This window comes from Cebus imitator, unplaced genomic scaffold, assembly GCF_001604975.1.
Source record: "Cebus imitator isolate Cc_AM_T3 unplaced genomic scaffold, Cebus_imitator-1.0 Scaffold118, whole genome shotgun sequence".
NCBI lineage: Eukaryota > Metazoa > Chordata > Mammalia > Primates > Cebidae > Cebus > Cebus imitator.
The window spans coordinates 5,477,327-5,504,949 of NW_016107433.1; positions in this window are offsets into that span (position 1 = coordinate 5,477,327).

Consider the following 27,623-nt stretch of genomic DNA (forward strand, 5'->3'; position numbering starts at 1 on the left):
AAGACAAGAAATAACTAAGATCAGAGGAGAACTGAAGGAGATAGAGACACAAAAAAAACCCTTCAAAGAATCAATAAATCCAGGAGCTGGTTTTTTGAAAAGATCAACAAAATAGACCGCTAAACAGATTAATAAAAAGAAAAGGGAGAAGAATCAAATAGATGTAATAAAAAACAATAAAGGGGACATCATCACCAATTCCATAGAAATACAAAGTACCATCAGAGATTACTACAAACAGCTTTATGCACATAAACCAGTAAATCTGGAAGAAATGGATAAATTCCTGGACATTTGCAACCTCCCAAGCCTAAACCAGGAAGAAGTTGAAACTTTGAACAGACCAATAACAAGGGCTGAAGTTGAGGCACCAATTAATAGCCTATCAACCAGAAAAAATCCAGGTCCACATGGGTTCACAGCCAAATTCTACCAGACATACAAAGAGGAGCTGGTACGATTCCTTCTGAAACAATTCCAAACAATACAAAAAGAGGGAATCCTTCCCAGATCATTTTATGAGACCAGCATCATCCTGATACCAAAACCCAGCAGAGACTCAACAAAAAAATAAAACTTCAGGCCAATATCCATGATGAACATAGTTGCAAAATCTTCAATAAAATACTGGCAAACCAATTGCAACAGCACATAAAAAAGTTTATCCATCACAATCAACTACACTTCATCCTGGGTATGCAAGGCTGGTTCAACATACACAAGTCTATAAACATAATTCAACACATAAACAGAACCAAAGACAAAGACCACATGATTATCTCAATAGATGCAGAGAAGGCCTTCAACAAAATTCAACAGCGCTTTCTGCTAAAAACTCTCAATAAACTAGGTATCAAAGGAACATATCTCAAAATATTAAAACCTATTTATGACAAATCTACAGCCAATATCAGAGTGAATGGGCAAAAACTGGAAGCATTATCTTTGACATCTGTCACTAGACAATGATGCCCTCTGTCACCACTCCTACTCAATATAGTATTGGAAGTTCTAGCCAGAACAATTAGGCAAGAAAAAAAAAATAAAGGGTATTCAATTAGGAAAGGAGGAAGTCAAATTGTCTCTATTTGCAGACAACATGATTGTATATTTGGAAGACCCTATCATCTCAGTCCAAAATCTTCTTAAACTGATAAGCAACTTCAGCAAAGTCTCAGGATACAAAATCAATGGGAAGAAATCAAAAGAATTCCTATACACCAATAACAGACTTAAAGAGAACCAAATCAAGAATGAACTGCCATTCACAATTGCTACAAAGAGAATAAAATACCTAGAAATACAACTAACAAAGGATGTAAAGGACCTCTTCCAGGAGAACTACAAACCACTGCTCAAATAAATAAGAGAAGACACAAACAGATGGAGAAGCCTTCCATGCTCATGGTTAGGAAGAATCAATGTAGTGAAAATGGCCATACTGCCCGAAGTAATTTACAGATTCAACACTATACCCATCAAGCTACCAATAACCTTCTTCACAGAACTGGAAAACATTACCTTAAACTTTATATGAAATCAAAAGATAGCCTGCATAGCCAAGTCAGTTCTAAGCAAAAAGAACAAAGCTGGAGGCATTACACTATCTGACTTCAAACTATACTACAAGGCTACAGTAATCAAAACAGCATGGTACTGGTACCAAAACAGAGATATAGACCAATGGAACAGAACAGAGGCCTCAGAGGCAATGCCACACATCTACAACCATCTGATCTTTGACAAACTGGACATAAACAAGTGATGGGGAAGGGATTCCCTATTTAATAAATGGTGATGGGAAAACTGGCTAGCCATGTACAGAAAGCGGAAACTGGACCCCTTCCTGACACGTTACACTAAAATTAACTCCAGATGGATTAAAGACTTAAACATAAGACCTAACACCATAAAAACCCTAGAAGAAAACCTAGACAAAACCATTCAGGACATAGGCATAGGCAAGGACTTCATAACTAAAACACCAAAAGCATTGGCAGCAAAAGCCAAATAGACAAATGGTACCTAATTAAACTCCAGAGCTTCTGTACTGCAAAAGAAACAATCATTAGAGTGAACCGGCAACCAAGAGAATGGGAAAAATTTTTTGCAATCTACCCATCTGATAAAGGGCTAATATCCAGAATCTACAAAGAACTAAAACAAATTTACAAGAAAAAAAAAATCCAAAAGTGGGCAAAGGATATGAACAAATTGTCTTCTTTTCAAAAGAAGACATACATGAAGCCAACAAACATGAAAAAATGCTCATCACTGGTCATTAGAGAAATGCAAATCAAAACCGCATTATGATACCACCTCATGCCAGTTAGAATGGCAATCATTTAAAATATCTGGAGACAACAAATGCTGGAGAGGATGTGGAGAATTAGGAGCACCTTTACACTGTTGGTGGGAGTGTAAGTTAGTTCAACCATTGTGGAAGACAGTGTGGCAATTCCTCAAGGATCTAGAAACAGAAATTATATTTGACCCAGCAATCCCATGACTGGGTATATACCCAAAGGATTATAAATCATTCTATTATAAAGACAAGTATGTTCATTGCAGCACTGTTTACAATAGCAAAGACCTGGAACCAACCCAAATGCCCATAGATGATAGACTGGACAAGGAAAATGTGGCACATATACACCATGGAATACTATGCAGCGATAAAAAAAACGATTTTGTGTCCTTTGTAGGGAGATAGATGAGTCTGGAAACCATCATTCACAGCAAACTGACACAAGAACAGAAAATCAGACACCACATGTTCTCACTCGTAAGCGGGTGTTGAACAATGAGAACACATGGACACAGGGAGGGGAGCATCACACACTGGGGTCTGTTGAGGGCAGCCAAGGGGAGGACAACAGGGGGGGTGGGGAGGTTGGGGAGGGATAACATGGGGAGAAATGCCAGATATAGGTGACAGATGGATGGAGGCAATAAACCACATTGCCATGTATGTACGTATGCCACAATCCTGCATGATCTGCACATGTACCCCAGAACCTAAAGTGCAATTAAAGAAAAGACGAAGAAGAATAGAATCAGAACACGAATTGATTCTGAATGCTACTGACTTAATAATGTAGCTGGGTAAAGACTTTGAAATACCATCATATGCCCACTAAAAAAAAAAAAAAAAAAGAAAAAGACAACACTAATTGTTGACAACAGTCAAGCAACTGCTGAAAGGGTATAAACTAGTTGACCACTTTGGAAACCTGTTTGGAAATATTTACAAATGCTGAATATATGCATACCCTATAGCCTAGTAATTTCACTCGTATACCTACCAGAAATGAGTAGTGTACATATATATACTAATGGCATTCACAAGAATGATCATAGCATCACTATTCATAAGAGTTAAAATCTGGGAGCAGGACAAATGTCCAACAACTGTAGAATGAATCTTTAAAATGTGATATATGTACTGTACAAAATGAAATATTGCACAGTAATGAGAATAAATGAACTACAACTATATGCAACAACATGAATAAATCTCACGAGCCTAATATTGAGTACGACACATACTTGCAGTCCACGTGAAAAGAAAAACATTATCTATTACATAAGTTATAGTCTCCAAAAGATAAGAGTAGGGGCACAGGGGAGCAAATTTTTCAGAAGAAATATAATTGTTCTTGCTACTTAAAGATACTTTTCCAAATTTTCATACAGAGTACTCTGTGCATTATTATAAATGATGTATAAATAACGATGAGCTATATGAGAGACATATGATAAGGCCATGCTATAACATCTCATTGTCCACTAATAGACTGTCAAAACAAGAATATGAGATCATAGTAATGGCAAAAGTCTACAGAATTTTCTTACAAAATCTAAAGTTTTTTAGTATTTCCATCTTACCTCAAATACAACACTACAGCTATTAAGCGTGAAAAATATAATTTTCTGTGTACATCCAAAAACTATATTCAACAGGTAGTTAAGGGTCATAGGAGAATGTCAGTAGATGTCCCTCTTCTATAGCTTCTTTCAGATTTTACTTTAAAACAGACAAGAGCACTAAATAGCCAAGAGTTAATTATATTTACATTTTATCCATTCCTGTGCCTAGCATGTTTCTTGTGCTCTGTGCTGTCTCTCTGGGTTCAAAATGCTAGATTGTCACAAATTATTCCTTAGAAGTAGAGTGCAGGCTTTAAAGTCAGTCATGGGTTCAAATCTCCTCGTTCTTTTATTGGCTGCATGGCCTTAGACAAGTTCCTTAATCTTTCTCATGAGATACTTTTCATCACTCTACAATGGGAATAGTATTACTTAACATGGGTTTTGTCCACTGGCACATAGTAGGTTTTTCATTAGAGCCTGCATCTCTTTTAATATCTCATTGATTTTTTTTTTCTTTGAGGAAATTTTTGATATTTTTTAAATTGATAAAATCCATTCATGGAAAAGTCTTGTAACATGATAAGTGATTAAACTGAGTAATAATGTCTAGGATTTTTTTAAATGAGGTGTTAAGAGGCTTGTTTTCTCATATATCTTGTGTACTGATGTTGAGAGCAATTCCACGAGAGAAATTTCAAAAATGCTTTAGCAGCAATTAGTGCTGGTGGTGTTAGTGTATAATCTCCTGAGGAGACCTCACCATGTGGTGTGTAAATTCTGATTTCTCGTTCTACATCATATCTTTCCCACCATTTGTATATACCTTATAAGCACATAAGCATATTTATATATACCTTATAAGCATCCCACTTCTTTCTTTCTCTTGCCAAATATTTTTCCTAGTGGATTTCTGCTTGAGGTTGTGCTTTTTCCCTGCAGCCCAGAAAAGCCACTATATGACTAAACCCAAGAGACAGAGATAGAGCAGCTTTGTGCTGCTAGACTTGGATTCAAAAAGTATGGGTGGAGGAAGGGGAGGTCAGAAAATAGGTTGTTATTTCCATTGCTGGTAATTTAGATTCAGAGGCATTTCATCTGCAGTTCCCTCAAGTGTTGAATTGAATAAACGTAGTAGCAGAAACAGTGAAAAGGGTGGTTGGGGGAGGGGCTGTGAACACTTCCAGCTAAACGCAAAGAGACAGGCAGCATGTAAGCATGCATCCTCAGCTTGGAATAAAAACCGCAAGAAGCCTGAGAGCCAGCCTTTATTGAAACAGGATGCTGCCATAGTGAAACAAAACACAGACCGAAATCCATCTACGCTAGCAGAATAGTGTGATTACTGTGTGTGTGCTCCACGACCAGGGTGGGCTGTGTAGATGACTGTTGAATGAGACGAAGAATAAAGCACTACTGCATTTGCATGCTGCTTAACATGTGAATGATTTTATAATAGACGTGTTTCACGTGCACCTTTACTAAGAATGACTGTGTCTGCAAAGATTTACTCCGTACTTTATATTTGATTTACCCAGCATTCACATTTGCATTGGGCTAAGCACTACAAAATATAGATTGTGTACAGAAAGCTTGTTGTTTGCAAAGACATGATATCCCAAATTTCCTTTTTAAGCCATTTTAAGCCAGTTTTCCTTGGAAATGCTGTGACACATTATGGTAAGCATCATAAACTAGCCCTCAATGTTCTTTTTAACAAATAATATTCCTAAAGGGTAAGATAAATTCACAGAAAATGAATAGAAAATAATGCTAAAGGAAAACTAGAAATTTAAATAGGGAAAAATAATTGGATACTGATTTAGTTATCCTGCTTGCTTGCAGTACTGAGAAAATAAATGGCTTAATTAGGAAAATGAGGAAAAAGACAAAGATGTAAATGTATAAAGGATATTTTGATGTGTTTCAAGAATTGTAGAAGTTTATACTACTGCTCCTTTATTGTACATAACTTACCTAAAAAAATAAGACTTTACTTTTCATTGGTATACATTCCAGAGTTATATAATAGATATTGACTAAGGTCATTCTACACAAAAGGCACTACATTATGTGCTGTAAGAGATACAGGAACTGGCAAAGACAAGAAACCCTTCCTCAAGGTGCTAATAGTTTAGTTTTGGAGATAAAACATACATGGTACAAAAGTGTATATAATCAATACCATGTACAGAAATATAGACTAACAGAGAGATGTAACTTTACTTCTTTTACTTGGCCACTACTGCTTTTATATTCTATATAATCTTCTTTGGGTTGTCATTTATTCAAAATAATCTACTTAAGTAATTATATATATATATATACATATGTATCATATATATATATGATATATGATAACTTTATATATAAAGTTTATATATAAACTTTATATATAAAGTTTACCATCCACATATATATATTTCTGAGCACTCACACATCCAAAATTTTGTTAATTCTCCAGTCATATTCCATTGGTGGTTTAAATATGCTACTGGCGAGGTCCAGGCTCATTTTGCCAAGTGCAATATATCAATCACTATAACATGGGTTTTGCAAAAGAGAAGAGATTTATTCATAAGACCACCAAGTGAGGAGGCAGGAGTACAGCTCTCAGATCTGCCTCTCTGGAGATAAGGCTTAGAGATATTTATGGGTTAGGGAGGTGAAGTAGTATAAGGTATGGGGAAATGTGATTGGTGATGGGGAAAACAAAGTAACAGGTTCATTCCGTGCAAGTGCAGTTGGGTTCATAACATTTTATAGGACATATGTACAGAAAATGGCAGCATTAGCATGATCTGAGGGTGAAATTTCTGATGTCAGAAGGCCACTTCTCAGGTACTTGCACAGGCCCAGTTGAAGAGTTCATGGTCTCAACTGGTTTGAACTAGACAGAAGCAGGACCAAGTTCCTTAAAAACAACTGAAACAACCATTACCATGGTGACCTGTGACTGTTACCTATAAAGTAGTCAGTGAAGGCTAAGTTTCAGGGTTCACCAGTGAGGTCTTCAGCCACTCCCACCTTCAAGTTCATGGAAACAAGAAAAAAAGATAACAAAAAGCAAATGACCAAAAGCAAGCAGGGCAGACAGACCTATTCAAATTCACCCCTTGGTTTCAAATATGTACAGATTTTTCTTTTCTTCCTAAGAACTTTGAAGGCATTGCTTCAAGGTCTGCTAACATCCAGTATTGCCAATGAAAAATTTGACATCAGTCTGCTTTCTTCTCTGTTATTAATAATTTTTCCTCCTTTACTAAAAGCCATTAGGATTTTCTGTTAACTCTGGAAGTTCTGAAATTTCATAAGGATACATCTAAATTTGAGCCATTTTTCACTTTTTCTCTTTGGTATTCAGCAGTCCCTTCCAATCCAAAGATACATGTCTTTTTAATCACTCAGAGAAAGTATTTTATTATAGCCATTATATTTGTGATTATCTACTTTTCTCCATTATATTTTTCTCCTTCTTAGACTTCTGTTAAACATGTGATAGATTTCCTGATTCTATGTTCCATGTATTTTGACTTTTATTTTAAATTTTCTTTTTTTTTTTTGTCTTTCTGTTTTACATCTGGGAGATTTCCTTTACTTTATCTTCCAGTTCACCAATGCAGTATTCAGCTATGTCTGTTTTATTAGTCAACTCAACCACTGAGTTCTTCATTTTTTAAATTGCATTTTTCATTCTCTAGAATTCTTTTTTGTTCTTTTATTATCTTATTTGAAAAGTACAGTATCTTCTCAGATTTATATATGAAGGTATGATTTAGAATTTATGTAAGTTTCATCCCTGTTTTCTCAAATAGCTCTGTGGCTCACATGGTGAGGTCTTTTGTTTGTAAATTTGGGGATTTCTCCTTCACTTTGTTGATTAACTCAAATACCTAATGTTTCTTTAATGTCTATGCATCATATGAATCAGGATCATGGTTTTCTCTGTGGTTAATATGTTCATTTCCCTGGCAGGCCTCATCAATGAAAAGAAGGACTCACTTCCAGTTCCAGGCAAATGACTGAATAGATTTTGACAGACCAGCATGGAGCAGGCAGGCTGACTGGGAACTTCAGTGATTATAAAAATTAAGGAGCCTTCTTCTGAAGGTAAAACACTTTTGCATGTGCCATTCTTGGGTAGGATTACCCTTTCTCTTTGTTTCTTCCCGTAAGGTCTTCCATGGAGGAAAGTCAGTCTTGCTCTTCTTCTCTTTTAGACCACAGCAGCTTCCAAGAAGCCATCCCTAAGCAGACCAACCACTTTCTTTAGAGAGTAGATCTCAGGTTTGACCAGAAAACAAAAGCACCTACTTAAAAATGCTAGGTTTACTTAGGGAAAAGAGAAAGATTCCCCCCAAACTCAAAAGATGTTCTTTCATAAATCATTCAAATCCTGTTATTTGTAATTGTTCAAAAGATCCTGAGGCCATGGGCCTATTGTTTACTGTTTTTTTGTTTTTTGTTTTTTTTTTTGCCAGTGTGAGCCTATAGTCTGTCTGTCTATCTGTCTGTCTGCTTTACCTACTTTACCTAGCTATTTTTTACTCTAGCTCTATATTTGCATGTATGGGTCCATACTATAGCTATTAATGTTTTGTACCTTTTTGTTATTAACAAAACACACATACAGAAAACTACATGGAACAAATTGTAACTTAGTGAATTATTGTAAGGCAAACAACCTTATAGTCACGACTTAGATCAAGAAATAGTACTCTACTAGCCACCTAGATGTCCCTCCATGTTCCCCAACACAATTATAGTCCCCTTCCTCCCTCCTGACTCTTACAGTAGACATTTACATTTCTTTATGTTTTATCACCCAACTACATCTTTGGGTTCTACAGTTTAGTCTCCGCCGGTTTTTAAACTTGATATGTCATTGAAGTCATTACAGTTTTCCTCTCCATTCCTTTTCTTTCTTTATAATTTATCTGTTAAAGAGCCCAGACTGCCCAACTTGTAAGATTCTCATAGTTTAAGTACTGACAATTGCAGATGCATGATGAAGTTCAACATGTTCCTCTCTCCTCTGTATTTCTGCAACCTGGCAGCTAAATCCAGAAACTTCACATCTGAAGGTTCAAACTCTTTGACAAGTGCGTAGATGAATTGTGTTCTTTCATCGGTAGGCATATAATAACTGTTTTTTTCCTTCTTAAATGTTCTAACAATTATTAATGCTCAATCTCTACATCTGTAATACAGTGGGTATTGCAAAATGGTGATCTTATCAATCTATTTCAGTTTCATATTTTAAATGAACAATTTTATTAAGAGGTGCTTCTCCTTGTCTATTATTTGGCTACCTAGTAGAACAATTTATATGAAAAGAGCAAAATAAATGCTTGATGCTTTCTATATTTTTCTTCTCTTGTCAAGATAGTTAATTAGTTCCCTGTTGTCCTCAGAAAGTGACTAGTTGGTTGTTTTTAAAATATATGGAATTATTAGTTCATTGATTTAAAGAGTTGATAGATTTCAAATCATTCCAATTCTTGAAGCTCAAAATATTCCCTCTTTGCCTGCTAGCTAAAATCTCTTCGTGTTTGTTCCTTAGTGTTTTGAACTGACCCTAGTAGTCTCTGATAAGCTTCCATGTTGTATGTTAAGAAATTCAGACTCATCTTGTGTATTTCCTGCCTCAAACCTAGAATCAACTGCAGAATAATGAAATGAACCCCACCTCTCACGCTATACAAAAGTCAACTCAAAATAGGAAAAAGACCTAAATGTAAGACTCCAAACAGTAAACTGTTAGAAAAAAAAAATAGGAAAAATGCTTAAGGACACTGGTCTGGGAAAATATTTTATGAATAAGATTTCAAAAGCACAGATATCAAAGGCAAAAACAAGCAAATGGGATTATGTCAAATTAAAAAGCATAGCAAGGGAAACAATCAACAGAGCAAAAAGATAATTACAGACTAGGAGGAAATATTTGCAAACTACTCATCTGAAAGGGGATTAATATCAAGAATACAAAAGATCTTGATATTAATCAACATCTCAACAGGAAAAAAAAAAACACAATTCAATCAAAAATGGGCAAATGACCTCAACAAACATTTCTCAAGAGACATAAAAATAGCCAAAAATATATGAAAAAATGCTCAGCATCACTAATCATCAGAGAATTGTAAATCAAAACTACATTCAGGTATCATCTTACCCCACTTAGGATGGCTATTATCAAAAAGTCAAAAAATAACAAATGCTGGCAAGGATGCAGAGAAGAGGGAGCCCTTATACACTGTTGGTGGGAATGTAAACTAGTACAACCACCATGGAGAACAGTATAAAGGTTCCTTAAGAAACTACAAATAGAACTATCGTATGATCCAATGGAATCCCACTACTGGACATTTATTTAAAGGAAATGAAATCATAATACTGAAGATATATTTGCCCCTCATGTTTATTGCAGCGTTATTCACAATAGCCAAGCTGTAGAGTCAACCAAAGTAGCTAACAAGAAATAAATGGATAAAGAAAATGTAGTATGTATGCACAATGGGATACTATTTTGCCATAAAAAAAATTGAAATCTCATCATTTGCAGCAACATAAATGGAACTGGAAGACATTATGTTAAGTGAAATAAGCCAGGAACAGAAAGTTGAACACATGTTCTCATTTATATATTGAAGCTAAAAAAAAAAGTTGCTCTCATAAAAGTGAAAAGTAGAACAGATCATACTAGAGGCTAGAAAGTGTAGAAAGAAGGGAGAGATAGGGACAGATTTATTAAAAGATACAAAATTACAACTAAATAGGAGGGATAAATTCTAGTGTTCTGTTATCACTGTAGGATGACTACAGTTAACAATAGTATGTTATTTAGTTTCAGATAGCTAGAAGAAGGATACTGAACTTTCCCAACACAAAGAAATGGTAAATGTTTGAAGCAACAGATACATGAATTTCCCAGATCTGATCACTATACATTATATGCATCAAAACATTACTATGTACCCTAGGCATATGTGAAATTATTGGTCAATTAAAAATAAACTTTTTAAATAGGAGAAAAGAATGAAAAGGAAAAATAAAAGGATGTTTGATATGGTTTGGCTGTGTCCCCACCCAAATCTCATATTGAATTCCCACATATTGTGGGAGGGACCCCGTGGGAAGTAATTGAACAATGGGTGCAGGTCTTTATGGTGGTGTTCTCATGATAGTGAAACTTTGGGATTTTGTCATTTTGGTTTATACTTGGTTCGATTTTCTGAAATTTTTAGAGAAAAAAAGTCAAAATTTCAAAAATCACAACAGTGGGGAAAAAATGTGTAAATTCCTTTCCAAAAATCTGTGTTTATTCTTAACTTTCCTAGGAAGGATGGGCATGTACTTCACTCCCACAGCCTTAACTATTTAATCCACAAAAAGAAAAACTTGCAGTGGCCCTAACACAAAGCCAAGTGTCTGTGGTGTGTCTTTGTGTTAATCACAGGATTTGTGAGAGGTTTTTTTTCCTCCCATCTTTACTCTCTTGCCATCAAAACACTAACCAATTAAGCCAACTAATAATATTTAAAACCTGACAGTCTTCAGGAGGCTGAACTGAAAATCTAAATTTGCCATGTGGATGCATTAGAGCCCGTGTTCTTTGTGTGACCACAAGTTCACCCCAGCTTGATGCCATGTGCATTACCGATGCCTGGACACAGCAGAACTAATTATAGACAGAGCTCAAATTTTCTGTGTCTGAATGTCACTCCTTATATTTGTTGATGCAACTTAGAGTTCCTCTTCCTGACCTGTGCCATATGAGAACAAAAACAGAATCGCCTAGAACACAGTGAACAGTATGGAATACTCAACTTGTCCTTGTAACTACATACACAAAGCAAGAAGGGCCTGAGAGGGGTTTTAACATGTGAAGTGTTCGTGCAGAGACCTAGGACTTCTGTGATGTGTAGAGAATAATTAAACAAACAACAAAAGCAGTTTAAAGAATTTGTGTATTTTGTTGCTGTTACTTTTCCCTATATTTTCTTCCTTTTTTTTTTGACTTTATCTCTTTTAGTATAAGAATAAAAAATTTCAGTCTTTTATAAAGGAAGAAAACAATAAGCTTTTAATGTGGGCCAGATACTATGCATCACTTTTATTGAATTAGTCAGAGAGCACAGTATTTTTTCCTTGTATCATACAGGCAGCTCTATGTACATGTACATGCATAGGACTTAGGGGTACTTGAATATTTTCCTGCACGGCCATCATGTGTGTTTATGCCCTAGCACAACCATTTGTGAAAGATTGTGTGTGTGTGAACGTGACCATGTGCAAAAGAAAGGGACTCCTACTCCATTATTCCAAGCAATTAAACTCCAACAGCACAGGGATGAAGAGGGGGCCCTGATTTTCTTTTCCTTTGCAGTAATTGCCTCAGCAATCATCTTTGATCAGGGAAGAGCAGAGGAGGAGAGTCCTGCAAGTTGACATCCCTGGTATAAATATATACATTTGCATACACAGGGCCAGCATAACTCTGGAGCTTTTTACTGACGTCTCTGACCTGAAATCATTGTAGCTCCATTGACACCTCATTTAATTGAATCCTTCCCTAACAGTGCAGAAGCCAGAGACTTGAAAGGGGGAGGGAAGAGGAAGGATGGGTAATCAAGGCGGACTCTTCTGCCTGAATGTCTAGAAATGACAGGGAAGTAATTGCTTTTGAAAAGCAAAAAACCAGAAATAGCACAATTTGTTCTATTTAGCAAGATGCTGAAAGAGGATAAAGATATGGGGATTTTGCCCCAAATATGACAAAACCCCTACCCTGAGAATGAGACTGATTTGGATTTTTGTGCAAATAGGAATGAAATAGGTTTTTAAAAAGAATAAGAATAAGAAAGAAAGAAAATACAATCCTAAAAAAAAAAAAATCCAGAGGATTTCCTGGTTCAAAATAGCCAGAGAAAATAGTAAGATAATTCTGAGCCTAGAGCCGCAGCACAGCCCCTTTTGTCAGCTTCAAATCAGCGAGCCAGAGGGTCGAATCAGTTTAACCTGCCTGTGTGACACATCACCCACCCGCCTGACCCAAGAGTGGCCTCATTTTTATGGATGCAGAAGCTCACAGTGTAATTCATTTCCCGGCACACCCCACTCGTTCAGTCTCCTGCCTTTGCCACAAAGGTACACTGCATATTCTCTGCCAGCTGAAAGGATGAGATATCAGTCAGCTTCCTGCTTAATGCAGGAGTTACCCTACCTTATAGCTGGAGAGTAATGCTCCTCACACAGCATCAATCTCACGCCCATGCAAATCAACGCATGTCCACAAACTGAGGGTCCTAAAGTCATCCTTCTGGACGTGGAGGAATCAGCAAGTTTAGGAAAAATAAAACCCAAAGGTTGTTCATTTAATAATCTTTGCCTTCTTGTCATCAGCTTTTCTTTCTTGATTTTTGGTTAAATGTTAATGAGAACACCAGAGCAAATGCACAGCAGACAGGTGCATTACCCTTCAATTAGTGCACAGTAAAATGGCAAACCAAAAAAAAAAAAAAATGGCGTAGTAACAATACACTACTAGTGTACAGAATTTTTACAAAGTGCTCACATACACTGTTAAATTTATGTGGCTCTTTCAACAACCATGTGTAGTAGCAGAAGCAGCTGATTTAGTACCTCTCATACAGATCAGGAAACTGAGGCTCATATAGGTTAAATACTATGAGCAAGCAGCAATAGTAGTATTTAGTAAACAAGCAGCAGAGCAGAGAGTCTAAGATATAGCAAGAGGGGCCCCAGTTCTGTGCCTCATATTAGAAGACTGTTCTGGCCCCTCTCTGACTCCATCTCATCCCTTCTCATCCCAGGTGGGTCCATGGGATCAGAGGGGTGGGGGGCATGGTGCCCACTCATCACTTACCAACTCCCTACCTTTAGACCACAGTCCATTCCTCAGGACTCTAGAAATTCAAGCGTGCCTGTAAGACCTGTACAGGACTCTTCCCTGGGTCTACCGTTTTGGTCTACAACACTAGGCCTGAGGGGCATCCAAGGGGTGACTGTTTGCAGGACTGGGGAATGAGTGAATTTTGGATGTGTAAGGAGAATGTCCACACAAGTCTGCATGAAGTAATTCATAGTGAGAGACAAAGCCAGAGGTAGAAAGAGAAGGGGGCTGGGTTGAAGTCTGGGACCTGTGTACTAAATACCCACATTGTCATGGTCTAAAGTCTAAGGGTTCCTAACTAGAATGTGGTTTATCAAGGTATAATGAAAGTATATATTTGTCAGAGTAAGAAGATACATGTTTTATGTTTTTATGTAACCTTTTGATTTGTAACTTTTAAATATTTAGATACATCAAATACAGACTGCTGTTTGAGCTCTCACCTCAGGTTCCTTGAATGTTAAGAGCAAGCTAGTTTAAGTGGCATTAGGGTACATGGTAGTACTAATGAAAATTTGGAAGAAATTACATAACCTTTACTGACATGACATAAATTTTCTTTAGCTCTCCTTAAGGGGTCAAACAATGTATTGGCTTTTATAATTATAGCAGTTTCCCCAATAATTGATTGAAGGCTAAGAACCAATGTCTCTGATAGTTAAAAGTATTAATGATTGATCTGATGAGAAAGTAATAATGATTTTATGTTTTATAAGTGTATTAACACAATCTGTTGGTTAATTACCTTGCCATGTTCCTAAATAATATTAAAGTGGCCCAAAAAAGTTAGTACCCTGGATTAAAGTGAAACATTTCTTCCAGGCAATTATGAATTCCTCTTTATCAGCAAGATCAGGCATAAATCTCTGCTGCAGATTCATGACTAAGTTGATTAGCTATCCATTTTCAGCAGGAGAATCCGTTCTGAGAGAAGGCAGCCCAAAGCAGATGGGGCAATGCTATGTATATGGCTCCCTGCAGCAGTTTACATCTGGCTTCTACAGATATGCTCATGCTAATGTAAGGAACATGCCAACTCTCACCTCTTCCATGAAGTTCTCTTGCCCAACACTGAACTTTCATAGCACTCTGTATCTCTGTAGGGTGAAAATTGTGTTCTTTGTTCGCCAGCCATTTCTCTATCTCTTATCTTTCCTAAAACACTGTAGAAGTCTGGGACCCTGCAACTTTCACTTTTGAATCCCCACAGGGTGAAGTGCATATAATAGCATTCAATGAATATTTAGTGAATGAATAGACAGATGATTTCTACTTTGTCATTATTTTTTGGACTTAAACAATTTTTGCCACATTTTTATGTGTTCTGCAATATTCTTCATGGTACATCTGTGATTTTTTATCATCCCCTGAGGAATGCCATTAAAAGCATAGACAAGGCTTTTCTTTTAGCCTTGATAATAGCCATTGGCTACAGATATTCCTATATGTGAACAGGGCAATTTTGTAGTAGTTGGTGTTGGGGATTGATTGTGTTCCCCGCAAAACTCACGTGTTGAAGCCTTAATCTCCAATTTAATGGTACTTGAAAATAGGGCATTAGGAAGTAATTAGGATCAGATGAAGTCATGTGAGTGGGGTCCTCATGATAGGATTCATGTCCTTATAAAAAGAGACCTTGGAGAGCTTGTTCTTTCCTGATGTACATGCATGTGCTGAGGAAAGATCTTGTGAGGACACAGTCGAGAAGGCAGCCGTCTGCAAGCCAGGATGCCCTCACCGGGAACCAACCTACTGAATTTAGATCTTGGACATCTAGCCTCCAGAACTGTGAGAAAATAAATTTCTGTTGTTTAAGCCACTTGGTTTATGGTATTTTCCTTATGGCAGCATGAGCAGACTAAGACAGTTGAGAATGCTTTTGGCAGAAAACACCAGAAAACTCAACATCTATTCGTTGAGTATGTAATAAAGACATTTAATCTCAGATAGTAAGATGTTAGAAGGTTGATAGTTCCAGAGACTCAACAATATTATCAGAAACTCAAAACCTCAAAAACTCCTCCTTCTGTCCTATCATCTTCAGTATGTTGGCTTTTTGTCCCTGTGCTTTTACTTTTGGTAATGCTGATGAAGTATCTTATCAGAAAGGAAAATAAGACATAAACAAGCCCAGCCTTTTTTTAAGAAAGCAAACTATTTTCGAGTAACCCTCAATAGACTTACCCATAAATATCATTGTCAGGGACTCTGTTAACTTAGCTTCAAGGAGCTAGAAAGGTAAGTATCAAACAAAGGGGCATAGGATTGCCAAATGGTCCCAGGCCAATTGTGATCCATCCCCTGAGGCTGGACACATTACCATTTGAACAAAATCAGAGTTTTGTTAGCAAAGAAAAGTTGTAATGTTTGTTGAATGACAAACAAATCGTGTCTACCACCTCTTCTGTATGTTTAGCTTTAATATTATCAATGGATATTTTACTCTGTGTCTTAGTCTACTTGGACTGCTATAACAAGATACCATAAACAGAGTAGCTTATAAACAACAGAAATTTATTTCTTATAAATCTGGAGGCTGGAAAGTCCAAGATCAAAATGTCAGCAGATTCAGTGTCTGATGAAGGTGGTTCAGTATCCTGGTTCATAGGTGGTAACTTCTCACTGTGTCTTCACATAGTAGAAGGGGCAAGACAGCTCTCAGGAGCCTCTTTCATTAGGTCATTAATCCCATTTGTGAGGGTTCTGCCCTCATGACCTAATTACCTCTCAAAAGCCCCACATCCCCACACCGTAACACTGGTAACTTTTAACACATGAATTTTAGAGTGACACAAATATTCAGACCATAACACTGTTTTCTTCAAACATTTCGTCATAAGGTTGTTCTAAACTGAAAGTTCACATTGCAGTGGTACCCCTGCTTTACTGTGACATCCATATAGTCTGTCATACATAAAACTCACAAACTCAAGAATAAAAAGAAAGCATTCATGAAAATATATAATTAACATTTTATAAACCATGATAAATTCTGAAAAAAACTCCAGAGCTCCAAACAAGACCAACTAAATCAGAATCTCTAGAAATGGGGCCCTACCATTGGTAAATATTTCTCATGATACTAACATGGAGCCAGGATTGAGAACTACTGCAAGATGAATTTATAGAAAGCAAAGATACAAGTCATCTCTACCTTTAGGCTCTCTGGAAATCCTTTCCTGGCCCATGATAAATTTTTTATTTTATTTTATTTTATTTTTTTGATAAATTTTCTCATTGTTTCTCAATATTCATATTTATTTACTCACTAAGATACTGCCTATGTATGTACTGTGTGCATATAGCTGTGTGAGATGTTGTGGATGTTATTAAGAGATTTTAAACAGCCTATATTTCAAGAATTTTTAGTTCTTTGGAGTAAATAAGTGAAATATTTCTATTTAAACAAGGTAATGTTTATTAAATACCAAAATGAGAGGCAGAGATATTATGGGCTTTAGGAGGAGGTCAGATGAAAGCCAAATAAATGTGGACTGGAACAGCTGGTTAAGGCCTCATATAGGTGTTAGAAAACTTTGGATAGGCAATTGCAAAGGAAAGGCCATACCTGGAAATCACAACATGCTATTTCTGGTGTGTTTGGGATCAGGCTAACTGTATTGCTTTTCTTGGGGAATGGAAGATAAGATTAGAAGCATTGAAGGAACTGATGGTTTTGAGGTATTATTATTTTTCCAGCTTTAATTTTTTTTTAATTTTTGTGGGTACATAGTAGGTATATATATATTTATAGGGTACATGAGATGCTTTGATACAGGCATGCAATATGAAATAAGCATGTCATGGGAAATGAAGTATCCACCCCCTAAAGTATTTATCCTTTGTGTTACAAACAATCCAATTATACTCTTTAAGTTATTTGGAACTGGCGTTTTGATGGTTTGATGTCACAGCTGAAGAAAATATAGTAGTCAAAGCAGGACTAAGTTTGCAGGAAAAAATTCAGTTTGTTGGGGCTAGAGAATGATAATTTGGAAATGTCCAGTACGTAGTAAGAAATATAGGAATTTGCAAGGGACAGAGGTGTGTTTGGGGCATAGAGATAATTGTAGAAGCTTTGAAGGTGGACGCAGAGGTAGGAAACTGGAAGCTCCACTCCCATGACTCCTCCTGGCTTACCCCCTCGTTGGAGTCAATGCTGGGCTTTGTACATACCATAATGTAAGCATTTGAAACCACTGTAGTGCAATTATTCATCAGTCAGCAAATATTTATTGATTACCTAATCATGTGCCAGGTATAGGCGATGTAGCAGCAAATGATATAAACAGGAGCTAAATTTAGAGGGAGAGTATAAGAAATAAACATGTTCAGAAATGGATAAGTTCAATGAAACAAATAAGATGGGATAACATGTAAGTACATGGAGTTGAGTGTGTCTCTGAGCTAGGGTAGTCAGGGGTGGGGTGCTAAATGATGAGAAGGAAGCAGTCATGTGAAGATCTGGGGACCAGCATTCCAAGTAGAAAGACCAACAAGTGCAAAGGCCCCGTGAAAGAAATGAGTTGGTATATTCAAGGCACAGAGAACAAAGGCTAGAACATAGAGCATAGAGGCCAAGGGGAAGAATAGAGGGACATTCACCCATTTCTTCATTGATTTATGTTTTACAAATATTCATGAAGGACCTACTCCTCTAGGTTCTAAGGTACAGCTGTGAGCAAGTAGAGTTTTTCCCACATGGAGATTGCATAAGGTCACCTGCAAAGACAGAGCCTTGAAGGCTCTAGTAAGGCATTTAGGTTTTCTTATGGTTGCCATGGTAAGTCTCTGGAGAGTTTTCATTGTTGGAAACATGTGACCCCATTTGTGTTTTACTTCTTTTCCCCATCTATTTCTTCTTGCCAGACCCTGGGCCCTTCAACGAAGAGACTCTTTTGCTCACCTTTGAATCCCCCAATGTCTGAGCAAAGGGCATGTCCCTTAGTAGACACTTAATAAGCATTTGTTAAATGAAAGAACCTGTCATGAATGTCTGCACCCTGTACCTGAGAAAACTGCTTCAAAAATAGACATAAAAGATTTCCAAAAAGTTAAACATAGGATTACCATGTGACTCAGAAATCCCCCTCCTTAGGTATATACCCCAAGTAATTGAAAACAAGTTGACCAAATATGTGTACACAAATGTTCATAGCAGCACTATCTGCAATGGCCAAAAAGTGGAGACAACCCAGACGCCTATCAATGGAATGAATGGGTAAACAAAATGTAGTACATCTGTACAATGAACTATTTAGCCATGAAAAAGAAAGAAGTCCCCACAAGCTTGTCCAATCTGCAGCCTTCAGGCCACATGCAACCCAGGATGGCCTTGAATGTGGTCCAACACAAATTCGTGAACTTTCTTAAAATATTATGAGTTTATTTATTTATTTATTTATTTTAGCTCATCAGCTATCCTTAGTGTATTTTATGTGTGGCCCAAGACAATTCTTCTTCCAATGTGGCCCAGGGAAGCCAAAAGATTGGATACCCCCATTATAATATGGATGAACCCCAAGAGAATCCAGACACCAAGGGTCACATATATTTGATTCCATTTATATAAAATATACAGACTAGGCAAATCCATAAAGACAGAAACCAGATTAGTGGTTGCCAGTGTCTGCGGGGAGGAGGGAACAGAGAGTGATCCCTTAATAGGTGCAGGGTCTCCTTTGGAGGATGATGACAGGTTTTGGAACTAGATAGAGGTGATAACTGGACAACATTGTGACTGTACTAATGCCACTAAACTGTACACATTAAAATAGTTGTATCTTATGTGAATTTTACCTCAATAAGGGAGAGAGACAGAAGTATCAGTCAATTTAAATCATGGGAGAAGCAAGCATAATTCCCATATTTGAGAAATTTGACAGAGAAAAGGAAGAGCAATATAGAAGGATAGCAAAATGGGCCATTGGCTCAACAGAATATTTTTGGGGGTAACAGGAAGACTTGTGTGTATTTGAAGGCAAAGAGGAAAACTGTCAGACTGAGATGCTAAGGAACACACTGAGGTCTTTCCAGGTCTGAAAAGCTGAAGACCTAGACATAACCCTATCTGAAGAGATTGGTCATTCACTCTTATAAAGAATGCTGCAGTTAGGATACTTCATGGAGAAATGTAACTGGTAGTGAACTGACAGACCAGCATTGGAAGTCAAGTCTCCAGACTTGCTGGACATAACAACTATGATTATTTTTACTTTACTAATAATTGGGGATTATCCACAATGTCCATTTGCTATGAAACCTGTATTTTATCCTTCATATTTTTGTTTTTGAATTCAACAAATGTGCCTGGCATATGCTAGGAATTCAGAAGATAAGTATGTTTGACTGGTGAGTTCCACTTACCCTAACTATAGCACAGGTGTCAATATATCAGTAACTCCTAAAGCCCAGTAGCCTCATAATGTTGCTGAGAACCTCACATGTCAAGGATTTATTCATCTTTCTGAGTCTGAGATCTGATTAAGCAAATGAAGTTTGATCTGGGTGTAAGTGTGCTTATGGGTATGTCTATGTGCAAGAACCATTTTTAAAATATATTTATTTATTAAATAGAGAATATATATTTAGAGTTCACAAAACAAAGTACAAAAGGATCACAGTGAAAATCCTGTTTCTACCACCTTGTTCCCCTTCCCAAAGACAAGGCATTTTATCAGTTTTTGTGTACCCTTTTAGATATTCCATACATATACAAGCAAATACCAATACATGTGTATGCTCATCTGTCCAATTTTACACAAATAGCATACTACACACCCTGTTCCACACTTTTTTGGTTTTTTTTTTTCACTTTAAAATGTATTATGTTCATAGATATTATGACCTTTCTGGACCCCTATTCTCATCTATTTTATTTTCCTGCAACAGTTATGAAGAAAGAATTTCTGTTTAGGAGAATACTAAATGTTTTTCATAGCTTCATAGTATCCCATTTTGTGGACAAACTATTGTTTATGTAACCAGCATCCTACTGATGGTCCTTTAGGTAGTTTCTAATCTTTTATAAAACTGCAATGAATAGCTTTCTACATGTGCCATTTCACATGTGTGCAGGCATATCTGTAGGATAAATTCATAGAACTGGACTTGCTAGGTCAAAGGGCAGCTGCATGTAATTTTAATGGGCCTTGCAAAATTGCATTCCTTAGAGTTTGTACCACTTTCCACTTCCATCTTCAATGTATGAAATAAACCTATTTACACCTTCACAAGTTCATTGCAGTATCAGTAGTTTGGGAGTTTTGCAAATATATTAAATATAAAATGGTATCTCAGTGTGGAGTTGATTTGTGTTTCTCTTATTGTGAGTGAGACTGTTTTCTTAATATGCTTAAAAGTAATTTTATTTCTTTTCCTATGAACTATTTCCCTGTTTTCCATTAGGTTATTAGACTTTTATATATTGATTTATAGGAGCTTCTTATACATATATTATAGAAATTAGCCCTTTGTCTGTTATGTGAATTATAAATTTTTCCCAGTTTGTCATTTTTCTGTTTATTTATGATGATTTTTTCATCATAGAAATTTGTTTTACTTTTATGATGATGAATTTATAAATTCTTGTGTTTTGACTTCTGGGTTGTATGTCATATTTTGAAAAAAATTCTCTCCAACATTCTTTTTAAAAATTCTCTCATTATTTCTTCTAGTAATTTTATGTGCCTATTTGTAATATTTTTATTTATCTGAATTTATTTTAGAACAATTTGGTGCATTGTTGGGTGTTGTTCCAGCAACATTTTGCCATCACCAAGTAAAAGCCATATTTTCATTTAATACAACTTAAAATATTGCTTTCAATTTCCAAATGAAATAAATATTAATTGAATTCCTACTATGTACAAGGCATAACATCATTTTTTCTTTTTAATATTTTTCTTCAAGAATAAATGGAGACAGGATTTTAAGACCAGAGATCCAGGAACTTCCTCTGGTAGGCTAAAAAAAAAATCTTCAGCAATAGTCTCCTGGGATCACTAGGAACTGAATACAGCCATATTCAGTGAGACAATGAGCTAATCAAAACTGCAAGCAGAGAAAAGAAAACATAAATGATTCTTTGTAGGTATGCGTTTTCCTCTGTAACCAGGGAAGGAAAATGAAACAGATATCAGGAGAGATCATCAAAGACCACAATATCTATGAACATGTGATGCTACAATATAAAGACCATAGCTACGAACACTATGTAAATATTCACTTGAAATAGAGCTTGTGAAATGGAACTCAAAATGGATTAGTACTGAGAGATTCTAAAATAAGTCATTATCTTTTAAGTATACTTTCCTTTGGCATGAGAAAGACCATCATAAAGACTATAAACCTTAAATGCTATATTGAAACAATCCTAGTTATATGACTATTAATAGGAACCCTATGATTCAGCTATTGATGAACTGTTCCTCCTTTCCCACAGCCTGGAATCACTGGCTGCTCTTCTGCCTAAGAGCTAGTATGCTTCTAGCTAGAATTGAATTATCTGATTTTTGGAACATCATTGGAATCCATACCCTAGAAAAGTTTGTAATGAAAACCAAGTTGTACTGTTGCAATGGATTCGTAATGTGCATTTGTATATGTGTGACTCATACATACAGAATGTTGCAGAAATACTACTGGAAGGGGAAGGGACAGGAATAAGAGCCAGTGGGTATGAGTCAGAAGCAGGGGAGAGAACAAAACGCAAGGAGAAAATATTTAGGATTCTTATTCTTTTAAAGAACACACAGACACTGAGGATGAACAGGAAGGCGATGTTTACAGTTTCATACTGACCATCTATAGTGGGTTGAATAATGCCCCCAAAAATTCTTGTCCACCCAGAATCTCAGAATATGATCTTATTTGGTCTTTGTGGATGTAGTTAGTTAAGATGAGGTCATACTGGATTTGGATGGATCCTAGATCTGATTAGTGGTATCCTTATAAGAAGAAAGGACATACAGAGATTGCAGTGATGTTGCTACAAGCTAAGGAATGCCAAGAATTTCCAGGAGACACCAGAAGATGGAAGAGGCAGGGAAGGATCCTCCCCTAAAGGCTTCACAGAGCACAGCTCTGCCAACACCTTGATTTTGGACATCTAGCCTTCTAAACTGTGAGAAAATACATTTCTGTTGTGTTAAGCCATCCAGTTTGTGGTAATTTGTTATGACAACCCTAGGCAACATCATATAACACCCTAAACAAAAGTCTTTCCTCTGTGTAGCCTATCCGTCCTTTTCCCAATGTGACATAAATGAAAATATCCTCGTAAGGTTAGTCTTTGGGCCCTCAGTTTTGCCAGGCCGTATTGTGACCTGATACTCACTGGCTATAGTGGCGTTAGCACTTTTTAAAATCCGTAAAATGCAGAGAACAATACCTGTCTCCCACATAAAGGCGCTTTGAAAAAAGAGTTAATATATAGTAAAGTGCTTTTGAAACTAGAACATACTATATTGATGTAAATGTAATTATAAATACTGTAACTTCATAAATAGTAAGCTCAAATAGTTACTAGTCCAGACTTTTATTTTTATCAGTCCAATTTCACCCAGTTACACATAAAAAATAATATTTATTCTGATTTTCTTACATAAATTACCTTTCTTGAGACAACAGACCAAATACTTTCTTTCCAGGGAAGACCAATTAATAATAAGTTTTCTTAGTCCTCAGGTGTCTCATTTCCTCTGTCTTAGAAGTCATGCATGTCAATGAAGTTATGGAATTCACTTACTAATTCCTGTAAACACTACTCAGTGTCCTTTTGCCTGACACTGTGCTTGCTCATTGAGATTTACTGTCCAAAAGCAAGATAACATACAGGATAAGGTGATGAGGACTACCTCTGAGGTGCGTAGTCTCTGAGAAGATGGTATTTGAGCAGACACCTAAAGGACAAGAGGTGGGGCAGACCTTGACAAAGAGGTGGGATTTTAGTGGAAGTGCAATGGGAAGCCCTTGGAGAGTTTTGAGTGGGGGAGTGGCATTATCTGATTTCATTGGTAAAAGATAGAGCTGGCTGCTGTGGGGAGGGCTGATTGTGAGGTGCAAAGTGGGGGCAGGAAGGCCCATTAGGAGTCTTCTGGGGCATGCTATAATTGATGGTGGCTTGGAACAGGATGGTCTTGGGATGGTGGGGCGTGAATAGATCAGGACACGTCTGAAGGAACAACAAGCAGGTCTTGTGGATAGGTGGGATGTTAGAGTGAGAAAGAAAGAAGTGGCACTCAGATAACCTGATGTTTTCATCAGCTGGCCTGATTGAAAGCAGCCGCACTGGAGACACCAAATTTTGCAAATCATTGTTGTCTTAAAGTATCTCTCTCCTACCTGGTAAATCTGTGGTCACTGCTGGAAGACAGATGAATGTGGTTTAGCTCAATTGTCTCGTTTTGGCTTCTTAGAACAACTTGCTTTGAAGCTACAGCGAAAGAAGTTCCCTATTAGCCCCTACTCTTCTTAGGGCTCTGAATGACTTTGTCTCTATTTTAAACATGCTTAGGAGGACTAAGGGCATTTATCCTATCCCTGGTTGTAATATAACATGAGAGTATTTGGGCCATTTCATTTTTCTGTATCTTTCATCCAAGAAGTGGGGATATTAGTGCCCACTCTGCAGAGGTTTTCTGACAATAAGATGAAATAACATGTGGTCTGGCAGACAGTTGAACTTCAATAAAAATGAGGATGGCGATGGTGATAAATGTCTCATAAGACAGAAGTGAGTGAAACTGACCTGATTCCAGCTAAACTTGGAATCATCTAGTTCCATCTAAGTCTCTCCACTACCAAAAACCCTCACTACAGTTTTAGCCTGGGTCCATAAACAAATATCCCAGGATTTGGTTCATCCAGAGCACCAGCTTAGGCAGACTGGGTAACTTCTTGATGTCAATACATTACTGATTCTCAGTTATTTTGTGAGGCATGGGAATAATTTTTGAAACAGTAACAAGAAAAAGTAGTTTCTGATAAAATAACGAGCCTTCCTTATTTTGAGCTTTCCTTTGATGTTTGCCACCTCCCTCCCATTATGGCTTTTTGTCCACCATTGAAAAGGCCAGTGTCCTCAATTTGTGCCCAGCTGGAGAGAGAACATTGAGCTGAACAGTGCAAAGAAGCAAAGAAATCACACTGAGATGATATTTTCTTTTATGAGACATTTCAGCAATCATAACAGAGAGAATGTCTTATGAGCTGATCATCAGTTTTAAATATGGAAAATGTTTCTTGCTTTGGAGCTGTCATTATGCCCTTATATATTTGATGTCACTGACAGAGCAAGTGAGAGGTTTGTCCCATATAAATAACATATTTAACAGAGAGAAAAGAAAAAAATATGAGTGCTTCCTAAATCCTGATATCATACCAAGAGTCCTGCACATTTTGGAAGAAGTTGCATTATTTCTGAGATGGGGGTCTCACTCTGTCACCCAGGCTGGAGTGCAGTGGCATGATCATAGCTCACTGCAGTCTCAACCCCCTTGGCTCAAGCACTCTTCCCTTCCTGAGTAACTGGGACTACAGAAGTAGACTTCTTCTTCTGTAGTCCACTTCTCAGCTTCCTGAGTAACTGGGACTACAGAGGTACACCACCAAACCCAGCTAATTTTTGTATTTTTTCATTTTTTACAGACAGGGTCTCACTATGTTGCCCAGGCTGGTCTGAAACTCCCAGCCTCAAGCGATCCTCCCACCTTGGCCTCCCAAAGTCCTGGAGTTACAGGTGTGAGCCACCATGCCTGGCCTAAAGTTGCATTTTTTATCTGAATGCATGACTTTTAATCCTCCTCCAGTTCATTCTGTCTCTCTTTATTTTTCAAAATGCCTTGCTATTTTTGCATGATTTTGACACCTTCTCTTACGTCTTTAATCATTTTAAGCATACTTATTTGCAGTCTCTACCAGATTGTTCTATCATCTGAAGTTCACAAAGGTATAAATCTACTATTTGCTTTGTCTGCATTCACTTATGGTCTTTAGTTTCGTAATGTGTGGGTACATCCTCAGCAGGATTTATCTACAGGAATTCTAGGTGCCCTGTGTGAAAGTGTGGCTCTCCAAAGCATTTTTGGGTTTGTTCCTGCCAAATGCCACAGGGATATTCCTGGCCTGAGACTAAGTTTGATTTCAATTTTTCAGCTTAGAGGTTTCTGAACTTGGTAGATAGTAACTATAAATCCCCTTACCCTGTAAGCATAGTCATAGATTCTCAAAGGAGACTTGTTAAGCATTGCTGTGACAATAGATGGATTTTTTCCCCTTAGGCCATCTTTTTAAGGGTCTTAGTTTTATGAGAGGATCTCAGCTTCCCCTTGCTAACTTTCATGAACCCTTGTCCCCATGTGAGTACTAAAACCTAATCCCTATAGTCAGTGTCTGGGCAGTGCTCCTCAAGGCAGATACACATCCCATGGCTTACTGATTTTTTTTTTCAGTTCCCTCTTTGTACCTGGCATTTTGGGAGTTTCTGACTTGCAAGCTTAGCCCTATATTTAAAAGAATACATGTTCTATTTTATTCAATATATCTTAACTTTCTGATGGAACGGTATTTAGGTTATCTGGCCTACCCACCCTATCGCTGGAAATGGAAGTAGCAATTCATTCTTCATGCTTGCAGCCAAAGAGACCTTTCTAAAATACAAGTAAGATTTTGTTACCAACCTTGCATAAAACTTTTGAATGGCTCCCCAGTGATCTTAGGACAGACACTGAAATCTGTAATGTATAAGGCCTTGAATGGTTGGGTCCGTACCTATTTCTCCAGTCTCGTTGCATCATATTCCTTCTCATTCTCTGTGTTCTACTCACACTGGGATCCTTTTGGTTTCTGGGCCGTACCTTACTCCTTACCATACCAACTTCCCACGTTCTGTTCCTTCTTAATGGAACACTCCTATGTTCTCTGAGTACTCATCCTCCATATGTCAACATAATTGCATCATGGCAGTTGTCTAGGTGAGTTTCCTCTGGCTCATGTGTTTGTTGCCTCAGGTACCTATCCTTTATTATACTTATCACAATCGTGTTTTTACTTCTATTTCTTTAGTTATTTTATTAATATCTCTTTTACCCACTGTGCTCCAGACTCTATGAAAAAGAGGCCATATCTTTTTTGCTTTCTGTTTTTGTTAGTCAGTAAAAGTAATGTTAGCTTCTACACCCACACTAACATAAACATTCCTAAAATCTCAGCTGTTTAACAGCATTAAAATTGGATTCCTTTAATCATAGTCCAGTGTGGGTCAGGGTACTCTTCTCCAGCTGGATCCCTAGAGACCCAGGTTGCACCCCCATCTTCAACATGTCACCATTAAGGTCACACTGGAAGGGAGGAGAAGAAGGGGCCATGGTAGAAGGTTTTTATGAGCCAGGCCAGGCATGTATCTCTTCCACCCATGTTCCAATGCCCAGAGCTCAGTCAGAAGGCCCCATTGTAAAAGAGCTGAGAAACATAGACTATCTGTGAGCTTGGGAAGAAGAGGAGAAAATGGTTATCAGCAGCACTCAAGTCTCCACCACACCATCCTATTTTCAGCAAAGAGTACTTCCTCGTAATAGGAAGTTCCTGATAAGCAAAAATTGAATGTATCAATGAATAGACGGCTGGCTGGGTGGTTCGGTGGGTGGGTGGGTGGATGGTTTTGTTGTCAATGAATGGATCATTGATTCATTTAGTCTGTAAGCTCTTTAAATATAATAACCATATCTTTAAGTATAATGACCATATCTTAAGCATCATAGCCATATCTTTAAGTATATTGACCATACCATATTGTTCATTATGATATTCCCCAGTGCTAGAGAAGATTTTGGCTTCC